Below are 23,520 nucleotides of genomic sequence, written 5' to 3' on the forward strand. Positions count from 1 at the left end.
GCCTTTAAGTCTGACTCATACAGATCATCAGTGCAATTCACAAAATTGAGTGTTTTTATAAGGGAGTCTGGGGACGTTCTGTCCCTCTTCATCTCCCTGCTGTAGTTGACTGAAGTTGAAGTGGCTGTTCTGACCTATAATATGTTGCTGTTCATGTTTGCCGTCTGCTTTAGTTCAAAATGTTGTTAATTATTGTTAATAATGGTCAGACACATGAAATCCTCACCATTCAAATCAATGCAAAAAAATTAATGTTGCCCACCGTTTACTATAAAGACATTATATAGACCGACCCCTCAGCATCCCTGGTTGAGTCTGTCTGTGAAAATACACTCCCCAAAATGAGTTCGGGGGATGGATGCATATATGCATATATGTGCATGGATGGATGGCTTAATGTGTTAGCTAATGTCTGGCTTCAGGCTGTCGTTAGCTGGGGTAACGTGTTAGCTGGGTAAATGTGTTAGCTAACGTCAGTTTGTTAGCTACAGAGCTTGTGAGTGAAACATGCAGAGCTTTAAAATTGTCCAGGACGAGTAAACGTCTGTCCTGTTAAGTCTAAATGCACATCATCATGTTTCTGCCAGTTTATTCATTTATATATTTATATATTTATATGTTTGGAGAAGCAGCTCTTAATGCTCGATGTGTTTTCACGTCGTGGCAGCTCTGAACACGACCTTGCAGTTCACTTTCTAGTCAAACTGTCGTTTCTATTTTGCACATCGATTTATTTGGAAGATAATTATGTATGTTTCTAACAATATTAATGAAATAATTGTATCAGCACTAGTTCGATCTTAATGGTAGCATGTGTGAGTACAACCTGCAGCCTGATCAAACTGTCTGACATGCTGGAAAGAGAAATCTGCAACAAATGGAGCCGCAGGGACTTAAAGGCCTGATTGAATTAGTTAAAGTGAGAAAACACTTTAACACTTAAAACATTTTGTCAGCAAGAACAGGCTCAAACTATGAAGGATAAGAATGACTTAAATGTGACTTAATCTAATGAGCTTTTTGGTCTGAAGACTAAAACTCAGACTAAATCTAAAATGGCTGCCAACATCACCACTGCAGCTCGTCCACCTCAGTCATTACTGTTTGAAGGCACTTTGCTGTATGAAGCGCCTCTGCAGCCCGCTACAGACTGAAGCTGATGTTCAGCGATATAACAACGACCCGACCACGAGACGGACTTCATGTCTGCTGTCCGTCCGTGCTGTCAGTGTCTGTTTGTTGTCCCTGTTTGTGGATCGTCTCCTTGAACGTATTTAATTATTTTGAACCCTTTCAGACGGCTGCACCTGCAGTCAGCTCCCACATGATTCGTCCTCTCTGTCGTTTGTGTCACGTCGCTTTGAAAAGTGGCACATCAAAGTGCTGATTGTCAGACCTCCTCCACGGCTCCACAAAGCTGCTAATTGGCTTTCAGTCCATGCAGTGTGACCTGTGACTGTTTGTGATGCTGATAAACTTACTGCAGTTTGAAGTATTTTTTATCCCCACGGGGTGTTGATGTGTTGATGTGTTGATGTGTTGATGTGTTGTCACCAGCCTGTCTGTGAGTTCTTCATGTGTTCTCGCCTGGTTTGATCTGAAGTCACAGACTGTATCTGATGACAGGATCCACTGAAATCAACAAGCTGTTCAACTGCACGGTGATAGAAAACAGAACTTAATAAGTTGTTTTGAGCTGCACTCTCAGTGTTTCACAGATCAGCCTGAGAGTGTTTGGTTTGTCCATTCTGGGCTACTGTAGAAACATGGTGCTGCAGCTTTTCAGTGTCACTTTGCATCATCTGCAGTTTAAATATAAGAAATCAGGTTTCAGACAAAGAGATTTGATGTATTTTCACTTGTAACGCCACGATGTGTTCGTTCACTTTTGATCAGATTTTAAATTAAGTTATTGTGAATATGTTGATCTGTGATGCAGTGAGAATATGTGTTTCTTATTTCTTTACGATGCCTTCAGGATTGTAGCATGAATTATTTTGGCCAGGTTAATTGTGACGTAAGGTTTTATATCGTCTAAAAAAAAGAGAGAATCATTAAATGTGGACATGCAATCAAACCATCTTCAGTCAGGTGATCATAAATCATAATTAAACTGTGAGTACCTTATCCATAATCCCTCACCTGATTTTAATGATCCTTGTTCGGTGTACAAGCCGAGTATTCAGCCACAGGGACAGGGCTCGCTCTTTGTATGGAAATTCAAAATAAATCAGGAAATCAATACAGTTGGACAGCTTTTTTAAGTCGTGAGGATATTCATGAACATCCTGATAATGGAAATCCACTACAAGAAACTTATCCTGAGTGTTTTTTTTATCACAATCCACAATAAAATCTTTTATCCTCCGATCCGTATTCCTGCTGCTGAGCCGTCGCAGCGACGCTCTCCCAGTCCGACCTGCACACACTCGCATGTTAAAGTGGATACATACCAGAGACTCTGTTTCCTCCAGGAGAACCAGGCTCCTCTAATCCCCCGTCCCATGATTACTGCAAACAAGTTTCCTGTAAACATCGTATACACGTCAGTTCGGTGGATTGGAAGACTTTGGATTTATTCATTTTGGACACGATGATCTTCGTCTCATCGTCTCGTCTCTGCTGGCAGAAGGAATCTTTCTTTTCATGTAGAAAAACCTTCCATGTTTTCATTCATCCTGCAGAAGTGTGTGTGTGTGTGTGTGTTAAACTGTTTTAAACCTTTAACACGATAAAGAGCAGTAATCTGTTTACTGCTGTAAGAGTAATCAGATTACTGCAGAGCATGTCAGTGCATGTGAGTCTCTCCTGATTGTGTTTACTGCTAACTAAGACAAAAACAGAAAGAAAGAGAATGAGATTATCCTCACTCACAGTGGGCAGGGCTGTGTTATGGGTGAGTGGCTGCCTCCCCCCCCCCCCCCCCTCCTCCCCCCCCCCCCTCCTCCCCCCCCCCCCCCCCCCCCCCTCCTCCCCCCCCCTCCCCCAGGTTGTATTGAGCAGCTTTAATGGCTGCTGTTGTTTCACACTACGAGCCAATCTGGCTGTGCTCCTGGAGCCATCAGAGGGCTGTTAGCACACAAACAACAGCAGCACTCCCGCTATCAGCTGCAGTAAAAACAGCCCGAGACCTCCTGCAGGTCGGGATGACTCGAGCCCCCCTCCCCCGCTCCACGCCCCGTTTGATGTGGATGCAGATTAGACTGTCGGCATGCGTGCTGAGGGTTTGTTACAGGCTCTGGCTCGGATCGGGCTCCGGGGCAGAGTTTCTGACGGGCGTCATGTCGCCTCCCTCTGTTGTGTACGGCTGCAGAGAGGAGCTGCCATCTGGACGGAGCGCAGCGAGCGCCAGGGAGGACGAAATAAAGACAACACTCTCTTTTTGTGGAGGTTTTTTGACTTCTTGCTTCACTCCACCCATCTGCCTCTCTGTCACCGCCTGAACCCCCCCAGAGCTGCACTGCACACTGGTACCTTCCCAGAAGTCAGCTGGAGTGAAGCTGCAGGCCTGGACCGATGCTTTACTCAACACTTGTTGCAGCGACTCAGTGAATACGTCTGATTGTAAGAGTTCAGTGGTCCAGTTCAGTTCTGGTGCTGTCACAATACTGGAATATCTGACTTCGATATTATATCTTGAAAAATATTCATATTTGATAACAACTGCCATCACAATATGGGAAAACATTTCATTTATTAAAAGATAAATATAATGAAGCGTGTGTACAGCATCTACGTTTATTTACTCCTTAAGGAGGTACGACAATGTGTCGAGAAGAGCGAGAAATATGCAGCTTGAGTATCGATACTGCAAACAATGAATACTGACATTGTTTCAGATATTCAGATTTATCGATATTTTTTTTGTTTATCATCACTGCCACGACATGCAGAAATGATGTGGGGCATACAACCTGTCACTTCTGTTCAGAATATCTTTGTATTTGCTTTGTCCTCCCTTTTGCTTTAATGACAGCATGCACTGCAGCTGGCACGGACTCCACAAGTTAGTGTCAAACCTGCTGACTCATGTTTCCCAGCAGGATCTGACAGTGTTCCACGAAGCGTCTTGTTGAGGTCAGGTGACTGTGGAGGAAGGACCATGTTTGGGCTCATTATACTGCTGCATGTGAATCCTTCTCCACAAAGATCAAACTAGAGGGTGGAGCATGTCTCTGAAGGATGGAGCGGTGCTTCTCCTCCGTCAGGGTGGAGCATGTCTCTGAAGGATGGAGCGGTGCTTCTCCTCCGTCAGGGTGGAGCATGTCTCTGAAGGATGGAGCGGTGCTTCTCCGTCAGAGTGGAGCATGTCTCTGAAGGATGGAGCGGAGCTTCTCCGTTATGAAATTACTGCCGTGAAGAGTCTGATTTGTGATATAATTAAATAAACAAAGCATAATATGGAACAATGGTAGTTTTTCTATCATCCAACAATCGTTGTATCACACAGCTCAAAGACGTGACCGTGTGTAAACGATTACTGGTCTTCGTTGTGGTGGATGCAGTTTTGTTTGTTCCATTTGTGATTCTGCAGTCTGAAATTCACAACATCGGATCCGGTCACATTCTGCCGTGTTCAGTCGGCCCGTGAAGCCTGATGCAGAAACACAGTGACGAGTCTAACGATGGCAGCATCAGCAGAAACATTGTGTGATTTTTCTTTGAACTGTTGAATTTCTGTCTCAGATGTTTGATTGACAGCTCAATTGATCTGCTCACACAGCTCGACAAAAAATATCCATCTTACTCTCTTTAAACGTATTTTTATGCGATATCTTCTATATTTTTTTTATCTGATAAGCAGTCTGTCACACTGTATCTGTCATCTCATACCTGTTTATGTATTTACAGACTGGATTTTCTCCCGGTGGTCCCCGTTGGAGTCGTCGACTGCGACTGAGCAGCTTCTCTCCGTCACACTTCTTTCCCACCCTGGGATTTACGTCTACGAATCTGGTGAGGAACAAACGCTTTCTTCTCCTTCTTGCTTCAAATGTCACACTTTTTCTTTCCGCTCAGTGTGTGTGTGTGTGTGTGTGTGTGTGTGTGTGTGTGTGTGTGTGTGTGTGTGTGTGTGACGAGGTTTTGTTGTCTTGACTTCATGTGAAGTGTAAAATCAGCTGCATCAAGTCAGTAACAGAAGACGTGATGATATAGAGAGTTGTTGTCGGGTTTGTTCTTTGTTGGTGATTTCTTTGTGTTTACTTTGACACGACTACTCTTCTGATTCTTCTGTGGTGTCTATAATGTGACACGAGACATGAAGAAGTAAAGTCTGAGGCATGTTTAATTGGTTTCTAAGTGATTTAAGGTTTCCTTTAATTATAGAAGCTGCAGTGGAAATGAATGTGTGCTTGAAACACAACTCATTAGCCTGGAGACTCATTCAGAGCAGGAAGCTCTCTGAAGAAAGATCACAAACAAATCAATACTGCAGTATTAATATACGATCGATACTCGCTCAATAGAGGCAGTGGAGTGTTTTGTGCTAAAATACAAAAGTGTTTCCCTGTGGTGTTTACTGTTGGTGTTGTTAGCAGGGTTAGCAACATGGCTGCTGCTAGCAGCCTGGTTCCTGTCCAAAGCAAAAAACTGAGTTTTGTGAATCCACGTTTGATCTAGAAGCCCTGATCTCAGTGCTGTGAAACGTCAGAGTAAAACAGCCGGTTGTATTAATAAGTAGGCAGACTTTCTTTCTTACCGATCGAGTGAAAAGCATTCTGGTTCTGAAGCGTCTTAAGTCCCGGTGCTGAGAGGAAACGCATATCAACGGGGGAACAGACTTTGACACAACAACGGAGCGTCTCCATCCAGTGAACGCTGTCCGTTCACTCTTGTTTCTCCCTCTTCACCCTCTTTGCCTCCTCCATCAGCAGTGATCTTTTTCTTTTGCAGTGTAGAGTTTCCACACTAGTAACCGGGGAAAACAACGCCCTTTATTGTCTCTTTGTGCCGTAATTCGACCCTCATCTTTCCAGAAAGAAATCCAGACTGAATCGCATAATGAAAGCAAGCTGATAGGGAACCAATATATAAGCGGATGGTGTCACTTTTGTACAGTCACCACACTGTACCATCAGTTATTACTTCAGGTTGAGAAGTTAGAGCCAAATATTAACTTCTGGAAGTAACAACTCTTTAATTGACATATTTCTTTAAATAACGCAACAAATGTGGAGTTATCTTAATTACACTACCACAGTTTCTGTGTCTGAATAACATGAACATGACAAACTGTATATGATGATGATAATACAATGTACTGAACTGTCAGATAGGAGATCAGCTTCAGGTGGTAAAAGTCTGCAGGGTTTGTTGCTTTTTAATAAAAATGTCACCAGCTGTGATATTTGCTGTCGGCTGCGGTCGATTTGTTCAAACACATCAGACTTAATGAGCAGAAAGAGCAAACAGGAAACAGACAGAGACGGATCTCACTGATGAAGTGTTCAAGAACGGGCTGAATTACTGACTTATATTTCGTTTTATGGAATTATATGAACGTTTAATGGAGGTACACACAGCTGATCAGTGAAAAGTATCAGTAGCAGTGTTTATCAGATCATCTGGCAGCAGCCAATCGTAGAAAGATTTTGACTTGAAACCATCTCATGTTCATGTTCAGTCATATTTCAAGATCTGTAAATATCTATTATTGCATTTATAGTCTGTGTGAATGTTTCACATGAAGCACAGATCTTGTTCACATCAGGCCCCCGGTTAGTCTTAGAAGACGATGAATGTGAGCTGTAGGCGGACTTTCTTTTAGTTTTTCCTCTGGGACACCTACAGTCGTGTTGGACTGTATGAACACTCATCCACTGCGTAGGAGAAAGTGAGCTGCTCTTCATCAGAGGTGGAAAGTTAACCAGACACGGCCGGTCCTCAAAACCAAAACACACCGAAGACACGTCCAACAAGCAGAAATATCTTCTTTGTGACTCTTGTCCAACTAAGTTTTTGAGTGCAGCGCTCACTGAGGGACTCATTACTGCCCCCTGAGGCTGGATAGAAGAAACTTTAACACAGATGGTGTTTGAGCTGCAACTTATAATTATTTCATTATTGCTTAATCACACAATTATTTTCACGATTAATCGTTAAGATAAGATGATTGTGACAAATGCTCATCATACCTCCCAGAGCCCAAAGTGACGGCTTCAGATTGTTTCTTTTGTCCAACCAACAGTCCAAAAACCCCAAAACTCTTCATGAAGCTGGAGCCAGACAATGTTTGACATTTTTGACTTGAAAATGTCTTGTGCGACTGTCACAACCGATGGTAGCGGCTGTAGTTGGTATCAGCCTGAGCTGTAGCTGGTGTTTTTCTGCCATCAGCCACAAGAGGCAGCACTGAGCCTAGTCAATATATAAAAACTAGTTTTAGCAGTTTAGTTCAGACTTTTTCCGTCACGCCGCCCTTCAGAAACTGGAAAAGACGACGACCCAACCCTGGTTACATTTTCATCAATCATCAGAAAAAAATTTAGCTCGTTTTTATTGGATGCAAAATGAGTTAACGCCCTCAAATGCAGGATGAGTCATCAAGAATGTTATTGTTCTCCAGGAAATTATAAACTCTAAATTACCATTAAGAGTCCCTGTAAAATGACTTTTTGACATCGTTGAGCCTAAAAGTGGAAGATGTGTAAAAAACACAGATTTTTGACTTCTTGGAAATTTCAAGGATGTACGCTAACTGGTTGGTTTGGTAAATGTTCGTCGTGTTAACTGCTGATGAAGAGCAGATTTCCTGAACTGAAACATCAGGACTGTTTGTCATGTCGTGGATCAGACAGCTGAGAGTGTGAACATGTGACCAGAGGCAGGAGACTCCTCATATCAAAGTGCACCAGGTGGGAATTGCGCTTCAGTTTCCTCCTGGTATCGACCGTTAGATTTCCTCCCCACCACCTCCCACATCCTCTCTGCTTTGTTGTACTCTCCCTGAAGACTTCTGCAGTGTCTTTGCTTGAGATTAGACCTCGTTCAATTTTAAAAACACGATGCACACAGCGTCGACTCTGAGCCGGCTGCCTGCACGTCGTGTGTTCTCGTGTTCGCTGCAACAACTACATGAAAAGGAGTAATTTGGGAGGCACTGGGACTTGGTTGGAGCTGTGGAGACGGAGCGAGTACGAGGCAGTGTTTTCATCCTGATCAGATAAAAAGAGGCTGCGTCGAGTGATCGTCCTCCTTTGGTCCCGTGGCTGCTGCAGATTATTTAGAGTTTGGGAATAACCGGCCTCTGAAGTCTGCGCAGCGCGAGAGGATCCACCAGCGAACTGTCAGCTTCATGACACACAGAAAACTGTTGGTGGAATTGGCTGGGGGAGTGTGTGTGTGTGTGTGTGTGTGTGTGTGCGTGTGCGTGTGCGTGTGCGTGCGTGTGTGTGTGTGTGTGTGAGAGTGTGTGTGTGTTCAGTTCAGTGGCGTATCCCAATTCGATCCCAATTTAACCAAACATCTTCCAGTTGATAAAGCAGATGTCGATAAAGTCCCAGTAATATTTGATCTGCTGTTAAGAGGAAGCAGTTGAGCTCTGTGGGGTCTTGTGGTGCTTTTCCATTGGCGCTTTTGGTGCCGAGTCAAACGATGCTACACTTAATCGTGTTTCCATTATCAGTATAAGTGCAGAGTTTTACAGAGCCGTGCCCGAGATGGATCATCTCCAGAGCAGGACCGAAGCTCGCCCGTCCTGCCTCCACGCAGGCTGCACTGACGTCTTGCGACCTTCCCCCTCTACTCAACTCATATTTGTGAAGGAGACCAGAGGGAAAGACTTTTCTAAAAGTCTGTTTGTTCAGCTCGCAGAAGTTTTCGAGTTTTGTAGCTTTTGACTGAATCTCTGTTGTCTGACGTCTAGTTTCTCTCCTGCGTCCCTGTTTACTCTCTCAGATATCTGCTGTGTTTGACTGTTTCAGGAGTCGTTAAGTTACTGCCGCTGAAAACCAACATTTAGCAGCCTCATGATAAAAGCTTTTAAATGACTAACAGGGACTTTTATTTTGAAGAATGTTTTGGAAATAAAACATGTTTTATAACTGAATTATTGGAGCGTTGTTAGCGGTTATTCTTCGATAATACTGCAGGGAGGAAGAGTATTTATTTTACAATACAAGAGTATTTAGCTCTTCGCTACCAGAGTGTCTCTTGGCGAATCAGAGTGGACTGACGGGCGGAGTGGACTGACGGGCGGACCGTCCAGCGGGCTGCTGCCACTGGGCCACCCGGCCTCTCCACTCTGACCAGCACAGAGACACTGCAGCTGCGACAGCTGGACAGGTCGGTGTGTTTACCGGGGAAACTACTGCTCACAATCAGATGTATCAGCGTCACGGCTTAGACGCAGGCCAATCAGAGGCAGTGGAGTCCATAACAACACCATACTGACCCATGTCCTCCATGATGCTGTGGCTGTCGTCGTTGTGTCCGTCTCACTGTCTCATAGAGATGCTTCTCCCTTCAGCTCGTATATTCTCAGTATCATCGATGTTAAATCAGCCTGTTTTTACAAGAGAAAAGTCTTTAATGATGAAGACCAACTGCTCAGTTTGATGAATGTACGTCGAGTCAGCGGTCCTCTGCTTTCCTGAACTGTTCAATGGGGAAACATCAGGACTGTTTTCAGACGGTTGAGACTGTGAACATGTGACCAGAGGCAGGAGACAAGTTTGCCTTTCTGGGTTTTTTTGTGTGTGTGTTGCGTTCAACGTCTCAAATGCATGGAAAAACAGGAAACAGTAGAAGCCTATCAACACCGGTGTCTGCTGCAGAGCCATCTGATGAATGCAGATCGTGCCCTCTCCCACTGACGACGACAGCCAGATGTTTGTGGGTTTTGATTATCAGTTTTAACCAACACAGCTGGACGACTTTACTGGCTTACTGACCGACACGTCTCGTATTTAACTGTAAATGTGTTGTGTATCAGTATCGTCCAGAATGACTCATGGTGTTACAAAAGTGATTCATACGAGCATTTTCTGATCCGTCACCTCGATGGAGAGAGACTGGTCCTACGCCTCCAGATCACATGTAGTAATTTTATTCATTGGCAATATAAAATATATTGATTAGTTGAGCTTTAGATAGTTAAATCAGACCCTGTAGTAGACCTGTGTGTGTGTGTGTGTGTGTGTGTGTGTCTGAACCTGCTGTGTGCAGAAATGCGACACCTCTGACTGATTGATGAGCTCGCGGCTGCAGATGACCTGTAAGACTTGTAATGAGCTTTTACAAGGTGACAGCCAGTCACACACACACACACACACACACACACACACACACACACACACACACACACACACACACACACACACACACACACAATTGTGTTCTCCCTCACCACAGTTTCCAGACCGAGGTGACCTGACTGACCACAGGGCACGCACCCACAATGCCTCGTTCTCCCACTCCTAATCCCCTGACCTCTGACCCCCTCCTCCACATCCTGCCTCTGATTGGATGGATGACAACCATTAGAGGCCATGTGATGTGCTGATCGGGTCGTCCGGGAGGCCGGAGGCTTCGTGGTTTTAATGAGCTGGTGTTCCCAGGAGAGAAGGGCAGGTCTCTGTCCTGAGGGGGTCCGTCAGGGTCAGAGGTGACATGAAGCCCCACATGAGGGTCTGAACACATGAGCATAAATATTTGACCTCATAGAAAGGTCAGTGTATTAAAGCTTAATGAATTTGAAAGTGACGGCAGGTTTCGATGTTGTGTGATCTGTGGAGGGAGGATCTGATTGAAACGTCCTATTTTTTGTTTTTATGTGGAAAGATCGAAACAAATTTAACTGTCGCGTAAAGTGGTGACTTTTTATAACCAGTTATTAAAAGAGTTACTTCAGGAATGTTTCAAGTCCACGGGGAACATCTTGTTTACTTTGTTTGACATTTAACTTTTCTTTTGAAGAGATCATAAAGAAACAATAAAAGGCGTCTTTCTTCAGAAGAAACTTAAGATTTGCGACGAGCCGAGGAGGCTGGAGAGAAGCTGTGACAAGATTTTCATTAAGGTGCCTGTTTGTCAGTTTGTGTGTCAGTTTATTATTAGATGTTTTTTTTTTTGATGGACAGAAGTACAACCTACGCTTCAAGATTATGATAATAATGTCAATAAACCATAAAGAAATTACAAAAATAATATAAATATGTTGTCATTTAAAAAATGAAATCACTTTTTCTGAATAAAAACACAAAACATGTTGATCCAAAAGATTTCTAAATGTCTGAAACACTCCATAACTTAATTACCCTGCGTCCTGTGTTCACATAGTTTCATACATAATAAACCATTTCTGTCAACCTGCTCCTCTTTAACATTCACTGGCGTGTTGTCACGACATGTTGCACCGCACGCAGTGTCACATAATGACATCATCAAGTGTACAACATGATGAGGCGGTAACACAGGAGCCTTTAGCTTTCCACTGCAAACAGAATGAATGCGCTCAATATTATGTTTTTTGATTTAAAGAGAATCATATCAAGAGCGATCTCTAACAATAGAGAGGACGTTTCCTGCATTTCATGATTACAGATGAATCAAAAATACAATAATGGATAAAACAGCCTCACTATCACTTTCGTTCGCTTCAAAATAGGATTGTATTCGTTCAAATCCTGATTGTCGGACTGATTGGACTAATTAACTCTGAACAAAAATAAAATCTTCTCATATCTGATCGAAATCATCTGAAAGAAAAAAGATTCCTTCGAGGTTGCCAGCAGCGCCTTGAGCTCCAAACAACAACAACACCGCCTCCACCCTCCTCCCTATAGTGCCTCGCTGTCCTCTTCGTCATGGCGAGTAAATGATGAGGCCGCCCTGTGAAGCCATCGACTACATTTGTTGTGACTGCTGGAGAAATGAGGGAGAAGATGGACGGGGGGGAAGTGATGAACGAAGATTGAGGGAGACAACATGCGATGCGTACAGTGAAAAGCTTTTATTAATGGATGTCACTGTATCTACTATCAACACACACACACACACACACACACACACACACACACACACACACACACACACACCTCTCGCTGTCAGGGAGATGAATCTCTGTTGGTGGATGGGAAGAAATGGAGCCGGGGCTCCGCAGGGGAAATGAACTCACGTCTATAGTTAATCATTTAGCTCCACCTCCTCTCGCTCTCTCTCTCTCTCTGTCTTTCCATACCTCGCTCGCCCTCTGTACGTGACGTTTCAAGCCGAGGAATCGCCACAATCTCAACATCAGATCCTGAAGCTGTTCGAGCACACAGCAGCTTCCTCTCAGCACTTTGTGAGTCACCGGGACGAGACGGGATTTCTGTAGATCAGCAGCCGAGAGGGTACGAGGGGTGAAATTTGATTTCACAGCCTCTCTGCTGTCGTATAATTGGTGTTAAAATAGGTTTAAGATGGAATGAACACAATGTAAACAATCCTGGAAGGAAGAAGGAGAATGTCTTCTGACTCGTGACAGATACAGTCAGATCTGGTGCTCCTCACCTGAGACGAGACCTGAAGTATCAGAGTCTTCATACTGAAAACAACAGAGTGTTTTCTGACCGCTCATCAATAGTTACAGTTCAGTTACGTTTCAGCAGCTACGTCCTCCATGGTGATGATGTAGTCCTAAAGAGATCAGTGTGAGTGTTGGAAGGAGACGAAATGTGAAACCGACCCTGTCGCCCCACAAGAACATCGCCAGTAAGATATTTAGCAAAGCTCGTATTATATTGGACGACCACATTGATTCTTCTTCTTCTACCTCTTCTTCTTCGTCTTCTTCTTCTTCTTCTTCTTCTTCTTCTTCTTCTTCGTCCTCTTCTTCTCCTCCTCCTCCTCCTTCATCTTTGTCTTCTCCTTCTTCTTCTTCGTCTTCTTCTTCATCTTCGTCTTCTTAATCATCATTTGTGTGTTTGATACGGTCTGATTATGCCATTGACCAAAAATAATATTACCATATTTTCATCTCTCGACTTCTCGAGTTAGAAAACTGTCTCTGTATGTTGGTGACCTCTAGTAAAATGACGTTACAGTTGACTATCAAACAAAAAATCAGACATTAAAACAGCAGAAATAAAGATGAGTTACAATCAGTCCTACAGATCTGTACATCATTAGACGTTTTCTCCCAGGTCGTCTGTGAGTGTGGACGTCACCTGTCAGCCGGATCACAGGAAGTGACCTGATGAAAGGTGTTTACCCTGCGCTGACCTCAGACCAGCCTGAGAGCACCGCAGCATTAATGTGGACAGAAATAGCAGCATGTGACTCACGACATTAACAGAAGCCTGACGAGGTCTCACAGCATCAAAGTGCAACGAACACACACACACACACACACACACACACACACACACACACACACACTCTGAATAATGTTGAGATGAAATCCAGTCTGTTTATGTGTTAATGTGTCAGTCAGCGAGACACAGTGTCAGCTTGACTTCACTTTTTTAGCACATTTCTGAGTCCCAACTGCCACATTTCCTCGTATTCAACCCGATTATTTATTCATTTATTCACACTGATTAAACGACGCGCCTCACATGGAAGAAACGACGAAAGAGAATCATGACATGATAAAAAGGGTTAAAAGGAAAGGACTAAAGAGTACAAACAAAACAATGCACAGTCATTATGAAACCGACCGGTTAGAGGAGATGTCAGTTATGAAAATGAGTTTGTCTGATTTCCAAAACAGAACTTGAATATTGAGATTATTTTTATGGTGGTCACCTTCAGTCCAGATCTGAGGACGACCAGTAAAGTTTTATTTTTAGATCTGAGATGAATCAAACGGGGTCAACAGCGCCGCAGAATAACAGGTGCAAACCTCAAACCTCATCAGACAGATCATAAAGCCAACTGAGAGATTTCAAGATAAGAGTTTGTTCCTGTTTTCTAGTTTCAATGCTTCGGTTGTTAAAATATACAAATCACATATATTTATATATTTATATATGACATTTATTGTTTTCCAAAGCCTGTCATGCAGCCTGACATAGATTTCTATCTTCCGGGCAGCCGTTCAGTTCTGCTCTGCTCCGGTTGTCTTGGGCTGAGTCCAGCACACCTGGCCGTCAGACTCATAATGAGCGACATGATAACAGAGTTGGCCACAGTTTATTTCCACATATATCCAAAAAGCTGCTAACTGGATCTGATTTTCAGCCAAACAGCGGCGCTTAATTGATGCGGCTCAGCTGTTCAACATTTGGAAAACCAACTCACAAAGACAAAAACCAGATTCTGGTTCTAGTTTCCAGACGCAGAGAGGAAAAATAAGAAGTGCGAGGTGTTCACAGTCAGACAGGGAACAATATTTAGCTTCAACAGCCTGATTTCTTTGAGTTTTCAGCTCAAAACATTTACAGAGGGAATTTTTTATTTAATCTCAACAAAAGCTGTTTTTACTTTCCCAAGATAAAACCCCATCCAGGCACAAACCCCTCTGTGAGCTCTGCAAGTCTGTGGACAGAGAAAGTGACAAAATATGTTTGTAGTTGCCCTCCAGACAGCCGGCATGAGCAGGAGAGCAGCTCCAGACCAGTGTAACAAAAACAAGACCATCTTCTGGTCTTCCACAGCTCTGGTTAACGTTTGGTTACGTTTAGGCACAAAAACTTAGTCAGGAAAATACTGATCAGGGTTAAAAGAAAACAGGAAGCAAACTCAGCTCTCCTGTCTGATTTCATGGCGCTATAATGTCACTTCTTCCTCAGCTCCTCCAGGTCACTAGAGGGCGCTGTCAGCTGAACTTAACACATGTGGTTTTTGACTTTGGGAGTCTGAGAGTACGTCTACGTTCATTTCAAAGTAAAAAACAGGGACGTACCACATTGATGTCATGTTCAGATTACATGTATATCTTACTTTCATGTCTGTGGGACGAGGGTTTGAGGTCGGACTCACAGCTAGATGACAAGGCTGCAGCCAGTGACGGCAGTTTGAGGCAGCATTTAAACATTTGTAAGCTTTCTCTAACTCTAACTAACTTAGCCTAAACCTAACCCGACCATATGCACGTGTGTCTCCACATACAATGTCTCCATGGTTTGCAGGAACATACATTGACAACATTTATTCTGGTGACTGGGTCGGCTTTTTACCACAAAAATGTAGCTTTTCCAAAAGTGTAAATCTTGAAACACTGGCGGTGTTTTCAGAGTTTCAGCTCAAAGTCAGGAAGACAAACACGCTGCGTCTAACTGCCTCGATCACAGTGCAGCTGCTCAACTGTGAGGAAATCCTGAAATCCTTCTCCTATTGTCTGAAAACTGCCACAGAAACACGTTAATGAGAACAGCTACTGGTGGACGTTCTCGTCCTGGGGATCACAGAGAGCAGGAGGACGGTACTGAACGGGTCACATCTGTCTGTCTCCTCACCAGATGTTTACTGTGATCCAGTTCTGTTTGTTTACCGGCAGAAAAGAGGACGAAGTAGAAAAGATAAAGCTGTCTCCTTCGTCTCAGGTGTTTCACTGTAGCAGGAAGTTCTGTCATGCCTCCTGAGCAGGAGATCAGAGGAGGTGTCAGTGGTTCTGGTGAAGTCGGTCCTGACTCAAATATGAAATGTGAGCTGTGAGGTTCAGCCTGCTGTGCCGGACCTACTCCTGCTGGTCGGGTCGGTGCCACAGGAAGTGTGTGTGTGTGTGTGTGTGTTTGGGTTTTTCAGGCATCATGGTATGATTCTGTGTCAGAGACCTATTATTTTTCTTCTCGTTCCCCTCAGTGACACAGTTCTGATCCGAAACCTTTTTAGTTTTAAATTAAAAATAAAGCAGTTTTTGCAAAGACGTGAAGATTTTACTCGTCTTTTCTGTTTTTTCATGATTTCTGCATCACGATCTTTTGAGTTCATGAAAGAGAGTCAACTCAATACTTGACCTCCGTCTGGACTGAAACAGAACCAGCTTCATTGTTCAGCCTTCAGAACAACACCAACAAAGCACTGGAGGAATATAACATTTCTCATACTGAGTTTGCTCTGGTTTAGTCAGAAAATCATGAAAAAGTTCTGGACTTGTGGACCCGTGTGTAATGAGAGACGTCAGCGTCCGTATGAAGTCGGTGTGTGGGCTGACGGAGGCAGACAGAGCGACCCTGCAGCCTCAGATGCAGCATGTTATCTGAGTCGGGGTCAGGGAAAGAGCAGCTGGTAGTTATGTAGCCTGCAGGCTCTGGTTCTGTCTCTGCTGAGTTTCAGCTGCAGCTCCACCACATGATGGAGCGTCACCTCCGGGTCACGCTGCTCCATGCTACAAGTTTTTTACTCCTGTTTCCAGCCGAGTTCTCCACCAGAAACACAGATCTTATAGGGTCAGTCCACAAAGCACAAACCACTTGATTGTCTCTCTGACCGTGTTAACTAACCACGCAGGGAGATGTTATAACTCAGGTTTCCCTCTACAGTATCAGCCTAATGCTAATGCTAATGCTAATGTCTCTGCAGTCTTACAAATGAATATAACAAAGGACATCTGAGGCTACAGGGTGTTCACAGATGTGCAGCTCATGAATGAGGAGTTTTTGCGGCCTGTTGGCATCAGTCGGCATGTTGAACCGCCTGCAGAGAAATCACTCTGATTGGCTGTTCATCTGAACGAATCAGTGCACGAGAAAAGAAACATATAAGGAAAGCCTCTTCTGTCTGTCATCATCATAGTATCCATGATTTAAACATACCACTCTTACTAAAGTAGACGCCGTCCTAATTCTTCCAGTTTTGGCCGAGACACAGGCGACGATGAGTCCTCATCAGAAAAACAATCATATAGTTCAACTGTGAAAGCAGCTTATTACAACCGTATTAATGTTTCTTCAACCTCTAGTGGCCGTAATAATTATTTCAGCAGCAAAGAAGGAAGTCAGGCTAAGTAGTCAGAGATTTAAGAGCTGTCTGTGGTCTATGGTTTATTTTAACTGACTAACATGATAAAGTGGTGTCACATAATAACATGACTGATGTCATTTTAACCCACAATGTTTTCCTAAACCGAACCAAACTGTGCAGTACAACAAAGACCTATTCAGTCGCTCATGTAGGAGGATGTGTTTGACTCAGTCGTCGTCCTTCGTCAGTTCTTTGGCGGCGGTTTGTGTCTGGGCGCGTATCTGTTGTGGTTTTATGATAATCACCCTTGTTATGCTGCGTTATGCCGACCTCGTGTGAGCTCTGGATTATCCAGGAACGTTGTTTCTCTGACATGTTGCTGTCGAGGATTTCAGACGTTTGTGAGTAAATTAAACAAATTAACTCGTCGAATTTTTAATCAGTAAACAAATCAGTACATTTTAAAAACAATGCTGCAGAATTGGAGCGTAAAAATGAAAGTATCTGGATGCATCCCACCGCTGCTTTCTATCAGAAAGTAACTGAGTAAATATAAACAGAGTTCTTGTGTCTGAATCCTACAGAAAGGTCACATTTCATTAGATTCAGTGTAAAAGAGGTCACGGACAACCTCCCATATGTTGCAGTAACATTGATAGAAATGTTTTGAGTTCCTGAGGGAGGAGAGAGATGTATTTTTTGAAACAAAGTGAGTTTTTTAAAGGCAACAATCTCAACAACTGGCCGAGCGATCGCTGAGTCATCTGTATCGATCAGCCGACCTGTGTAAAAAACCCCACGGATCTATTTCAGTACGTTTGCTCCATCGATAGATAGAAACATTATAAACCTGCAGTTCTGCTCAGAAACTGGAGGTGAACACACAACAGCTAACTGCTTTTAATAGATTCTCAGCAGAACCTCTGACCCGCTCTGTGTGTGTGTGTGAATCTGCAGTGTGTAGGCAGCCGGAGCTCAGAGAAACAGACAGAAGAGCTCTTGTGTGTGTGTGTGTGTGTGTGTGTGTGTTTGTGTGTGTGTGTGTGTGTGTGTGTGTGTGTTAGTTTGTGTGTATCTGTGTGTAAACTCTATTGTCATATTATTTATACAGTCGGTGTGGGTGGGCAGTGCAGAGCCAGAGGGCAGCACATGTTTACACTGAAAGAGATGGAGAGAGATCCTCTGCAGCGCCGTCCAACACTGATCCTCTGCGCACTGAATTTAAAGTAGCTCAGCTGTTGTTGTCCTTAAAAGGAAAGTTCTGGTTTTTTTCACAGCGTTTTTTTAATAGTTTTTTCTACCATCACTCCTTATTGATTGTGACGGTGCCGTCTGATCCTTTAATGGATAATCACTGATAAGATTTTCTTGTTTCTTGGGCTGTTGTTGGTCTTCAGTGTCCGGTTCTATTTGAGGATTGTGATTTGGTTTTCCGTTGAAGGTCAGCATGAGTTGTGATCTGAGAGAGAAGTCAAACCGTGGCTCCTTTCTCATGTCTGATCATTTGTTTTAGAAAGTTAAAGACGGTCGGACGACACAACATCCAGAAATGTGTCTCGAAAGCTGTTCGATACTGGCAGCCTGACAGATGTTAAGATGAGCTGTCATGTAGTTGTGTTGGTTAACATATATCGTATGTAATTACATCTCAGTGTCTGCTGTCCTGAAGTCTCTCTGCTGAAACTGAAGCTGGATGCTTCATTTTTAGCAGAAGGGAGTGTCGTATCGAGGAGATGAGACGGAGTCTGCAGAGTTCAAACTTCCCTGGAAGTCAAGAAGAGGAGGAGGGAAGTGCAGCAGGTGCGAGGGGGAAACCAGACTCCTCACCCCTGCCCTCTACTGTCCACTCACTCCCCTCACACCCACCACCTCCACCTCCACCTCCACCACTCTTTCTATGTTCTCCAGGGAAAGTGGAGCCTCCGTCTCTTGTTTATGTGCTACCAGTCTGCAGTAACACCCCCCTGTGGGCCCGTAAACCTGACCTCTGACCCCATAACAAGGAGGGAAGTGTTGGTGTTAAGTTGTCAGGTCGTCTGGAGGACGGTCACCTGATCCCCTCACAGCAGAACAAGTTGCAGCCAATAAAACACATGTTGTTGTTCTTGGAGTAAATTGCGAGAAGAGTTGTTGACCCTGCGACCGCTGTTTGTTAAAACCTGTTTTTATCTCGGAGGAGAAATATTACTTCACAGTGCAGCGCTGCGGTCTCTTCTCTGTCTTGGATATCAAAGATGGAGAGATTTCTTTGTTAACCTCAGAGTCTCTGTCGGAGCCTCACGGGAGCCGCATGTAGTTGGATGTTGAGACTCGTGGGACGTGTTGTTGTTGTTGGACTAAATTATTGTTGTCTCATCTTTGTTAAACCAACACAGCCGTCTTTTTTCAAACTCCAGCTGCTGAACTACAAACTCCACAGCTCGGCTGCTGAACTGATTCAGATCTTATTTGTGTCTTTAATTGTGCAGTAATTCTCTGCGGCATGCTAGCAGCGTGGAAAAGATTTAAGTGACCTTGAGGAGCTTCAGCAGTCACAGAGACTGGACCGACGTGTTAGCTCGTCGCTACCGTCATCAGAACATCAAATGAGGGAATATGTTTTAGTAGAAAGGTTTTCATCCCTCCAGAAGAGTTCAGAGACTCGTAGACGTGATGCTGAGGAGCACTGAAGCTGTTCTGTCGGCACGAAGACAAACGTAAGACTCTTAAAAAATGATGGTGCTTCTTTTAATCTGTCCTGTCTGCACGTCTGTCGTACCTCCAGATGAAGCGAGGCTCCAGGAGGAAGCTTCTGAGCTCTGCACACAGTTTACGTTACAGGAGGTGATTACAGACGTTCCTGGCACTGCTCATGTGCGGTGTAGAGTTTCCCCCGAAGCTACAGAGTGTGAGTTGTTTCCTGAGAAGAGATAAGAGCTGCAGTCGGTTTCCAGCCTCCCTGCTGATCCACTCCACTGATCCCCGTCCTTAATGAAGCATCTATCGGCGCAGCTTCAGTCGCTCAGGCATGCAGCGTGCACCGACTCGTTCTCGACCCAGCGCCGCCAACACCGGAGGTCTGTGTGCTCAGTAATTACAGAGCGCTCGCACACTCGTGATGCTTTTGTTATTAAGGGAACTTACCTTCATGCCTTCAGGCGCCGAAACACAGAGGATGAGCCAGGACGGATTCACTCCCCATGAATCATGTTTGGCAAATAAACCTGGACTCTGCAGGCGCTCCATTAGTTTGTTTAACAGCGTCTGCACCGGATCGAGAAGTGAGAGCAATCTCACATCAAAGGCCAGTTTCCTGGACGGGTTATAAATTAAACCAGGAGCTTACAGTCGTTTAAATGGGTCTCTGTTACTGTTTGACTGTGGTGTCCTGGGCAACGTTAAGAGATGAAATAAACAACTTTATGAACACAAAGCCAAGAAAACACAACATCAGACTGTAACTCTGTAGCAGGAAGATCCTCTCCACTGTGTTTCCTCTGAGTCGGACTCAGAAACTGACCTGATTGGTGAACAGATCCAATCAGGGGCTCGTTTGATACTCATCAGTCTTCACTGAGAAGATCCAAGACGTGCTAATATTCAGGTTCATATTTTCATTATACATGCTTTAATTATCTTATAGTGTCCACTGCTGCAGCATCGTGTTTCCCTCTCCTCAAGGCTCTCCTACAGAAAGTCTGCTCTGATTGGTCGGCCTCACAGGCCTGAGCCAGCACTGCTGTGTCTCCGGTCAGCTGTGCCAGTGTTTTTAGCTTTGGGACTTGCACCTACAGGTGAAGGATGGTCAGGAGCAGTGTCTGTAACTCCTGTAAGTCTTCACCTGGTCTCCAGAAAGATTATAATCTTTGGCTCCGTCAGTTCAAGACTAGAATTATTCCCAAGCGAGAGATTTGAGTTAATCTGGTTAGAAAGAAAAGTTATTTTTAGACCCTGACAACCTATTTCTGTGGTTCTGTCTTCACTGTAATCTGCTGTAGTTAGTGTTTGTGTTTGTGTCTGTGCACGCCTGGTTTATGATGACGGCTGTTGGGCTGGTTGAGTTCGCCAAGCTTTGATTTCTGCTTTTTTTAGTCTTAAAATGTGATGGAGAACATAACAGAATAATTTGAAACCATGTTCTCAAACACTCTAAAGCATGACTGTGTGCTGCGTATTACAAATGAAGAAGAAGAATCTGCGTCTGTGTCAGCAGCTGCAGGGTGGAAACATAATAACTGGTTTGGATAAAAACGAATGAATGAGGTGAAACCAGGCATCAGTTCAGTCTGATGATCAGTCTGCACAGTAGCTTGCCTCGTCTTGTTCTGGATCTAGAACTGGACTTCTTCCCTGTGATTGTTGACCGGTTGCAGGTGCTGGTTCATTGATCGACCGTGAACAATGCTGCGTCCGTCCCTCCTGCACACACCGAGGAAGACAAACCCAAACGCTTCTCTTTCTCTTTTTTTTTGTGTTGGCCTCAAAGACTTTTTGCATTCCACAGCTAAAAAACCCACAAAGCTCCTCTCTATTATCCCTGACAGTATGTAAGATGACACCGCTCCTTTCTCCCCGTTATTCCTCCTCTTTCCACCTCTCTCCTCCCATCTGTCTGACGGAGCTGAACTCGTTTCAGTAAAAGCCCTGAGAGGAAGGAGAGGAAGGAGAGGGGGCTGAAATCAGAGCCGCTCCCACCGAGGTGGAGGCGATTTATGGTGTGTTTGTGCACGGCGAGGAGGAGGAGGAGGAGGAGGAGGAGCAGTGGGAGGAGAGCAGCAGAAGGAAGGAAAAGAGGGCATGAAGCAGCGACAGAGGTTGAAGAATTGGGACAAAAGTCTGCTGAGAGAGAAAAGACTGTGGAGTTTATTGTCGGAGCTGGAGAGCTGAAAGAGGAGGATTAGGAGGAGGAGGAGGAGGAGGAGGAGGAGGGCATGACGAGGAAGAGCGCCTGGCTCGCTCTGTGCAGCTGAACTTGTGACCACATGTTAAGATCACGCCGAACGAGCGCAGGAAATATATCCAGGTAGGACGACGGGCAAAGGTCTCTGCTGTGGTTACTGGGTCAGTGTTTGCATGTGTTTACTGTGTGTGTGTGTGTGTGTGTGTGTGTGTGTGTGCAGGCAGACTGTTGATCTCTGAGCTTCTCCTCTCGTCAGGTTTCTTTCTGTTGATTCATCAAAGCTTTCCCTCTCATCTCCCTGGCGACCGCTGACTTTAATTTATCTGCTTTACCTCTGAGATGTTGTTACGAGGCGTTTTCTGCTCCTGCAGAGGAGGAGGAGGTTTGTTTTGATGCGTGTTGTGATGTCTAACAGGCAGACATGCTGTTATACCCTGGTTTATATCCAAGACAGATAGTTTGGGTTTAATTTGTCCACATTTTGAGGTCTCATATCGTCCTCTTGACTCCTGATAGTCCACAGGTCTCATCTGCAAACATTTCTCTTGTCGGAGGAAGAATCATTTAAACCCAGATGAGTTTTTCAGATGTTATTTCTCTCTGCTTTGAGCAGCACAAATGAAAGGAGGTGAGGGTTCAAAGGCAGGTGTGGCTTAAACATGCATCTTCCAGAATACTGCAGGGAACAAACAAGAGAACAGTTATTTAATAAATCCTCGGCACCAACAGTCACCTCTTTTTTGCATTTTCGCTGCATTCGAGCTGAATGTTAAGACTGCAGCACTTGATCAATATTAGGAATGCTGCCACTCATCGGTTGTTACCATGGTGAGCTACGTCTACTGATATTCAAGTTTTCTGCTCAAAATGACTGAATGTATTTTCTCATATCACAAACGATACGAGATGTAAAAAAACGAAATATTGCAGCATCAGCTGTAGTTGAAGTACCAGCTATCAACAGTCTGTAAGTAAAATAACAACTAGACCATGTTGTGACGTTCCAGCCCATCAGTACTCAGGAGTCATTATTACATTATCACATGAGTACAGTAGTCACGGGTCGGGCCGCACCCGTCTTTAAACTTAACTGCACGCTGGTGTCAATGTCACTGCCTTCTGTGAGCGCCTGTGGCCCTCGTTGATGTGGTGTTTCCTGCACTGCTGCCGCTAGTTGGCCCCTTGTCGGCACCTTATTGGTCGACTGAGCATGTAGAGTTTGAGTCAGAGGCTGTTGGTGAGAAAAATCGCTCTGATTGGCAGAGAAGAGAAAAAGAAAGGGAAGGCCCCTCGAGTCTGTCGCTTTAGTGTCCAGGATTTCACCCATTGATGCTGTTTATCCTTATATTTATAACTCTGACACTTTTCTCAATTAGATGTCATGATATTAGTGACAGTGGTATGAAAAAAACACTAATATATACAGTTTCAGTTATTTCCATTCATGTAGGCGCAGAACGTATGAGCTTGTTGGCCGTCAGCTGTGGTCTTTGCGGTGCGTTCAAGTGCTGATTTTTGTCCCTGCCGCAGGTGACGTGAGACGATGCAACAGTCGGCCTTCGTCGCTGTAGTTCTTTGGGCCCTAAGGTTTTGTGATGAATTTGGGCCAGAGCCGTAAAGTGAGAGCCCCTAACCTACTTCATACCTCCTACTTACTGCGTACTTGCTCAGACATCAGACTCGTCCTTCATTTTGATCTCAACTGAACACCAGTAAGGTTTTGTGACTGCATCTTGCACCGCACAAAAGTCTGTCCACACACACACACACACACACACACACAAGGTGATAACGTTACCAGCTGATGCCGT

General features: G+C 44.3%; 1 protein-coding gene across 1 annotated transcript in view; it reads left to right on the forward strand.

The window, feature by feature from the left end:
• large2 (LARGE xylosyl- and glucuronyltransferase 2) overlaps positions 1-23,520 on the forward strand; it is an 81,754-nt gene that overhangs the window by 25,329 nt on the left and 32,905 nt on the right. Inside the window, exon 2 of the mRNA XM_073464360.1 lies at positions 4,852-4,956. The gene's annotated coding sequence lies outside the window, so the exon portion shown is untranslated. The remainder of the gene's footprint in view (positions 1-4,851; positions 4,957-23,520) is intronic.

The sequence above is a fragment of the Pagrus major genome, chromosome 4 (assembly GCF_040436345.1).
Source record: "Pagrus major chromosome 4, Pma_NU_1.0".
In the NCBI taxonomy this organism is placed as follows: Eukaryota; Metazoa; Chordata; class Actinopteri; order Spariformes; family Sparidae; genus Pagrus; species Pagrus major.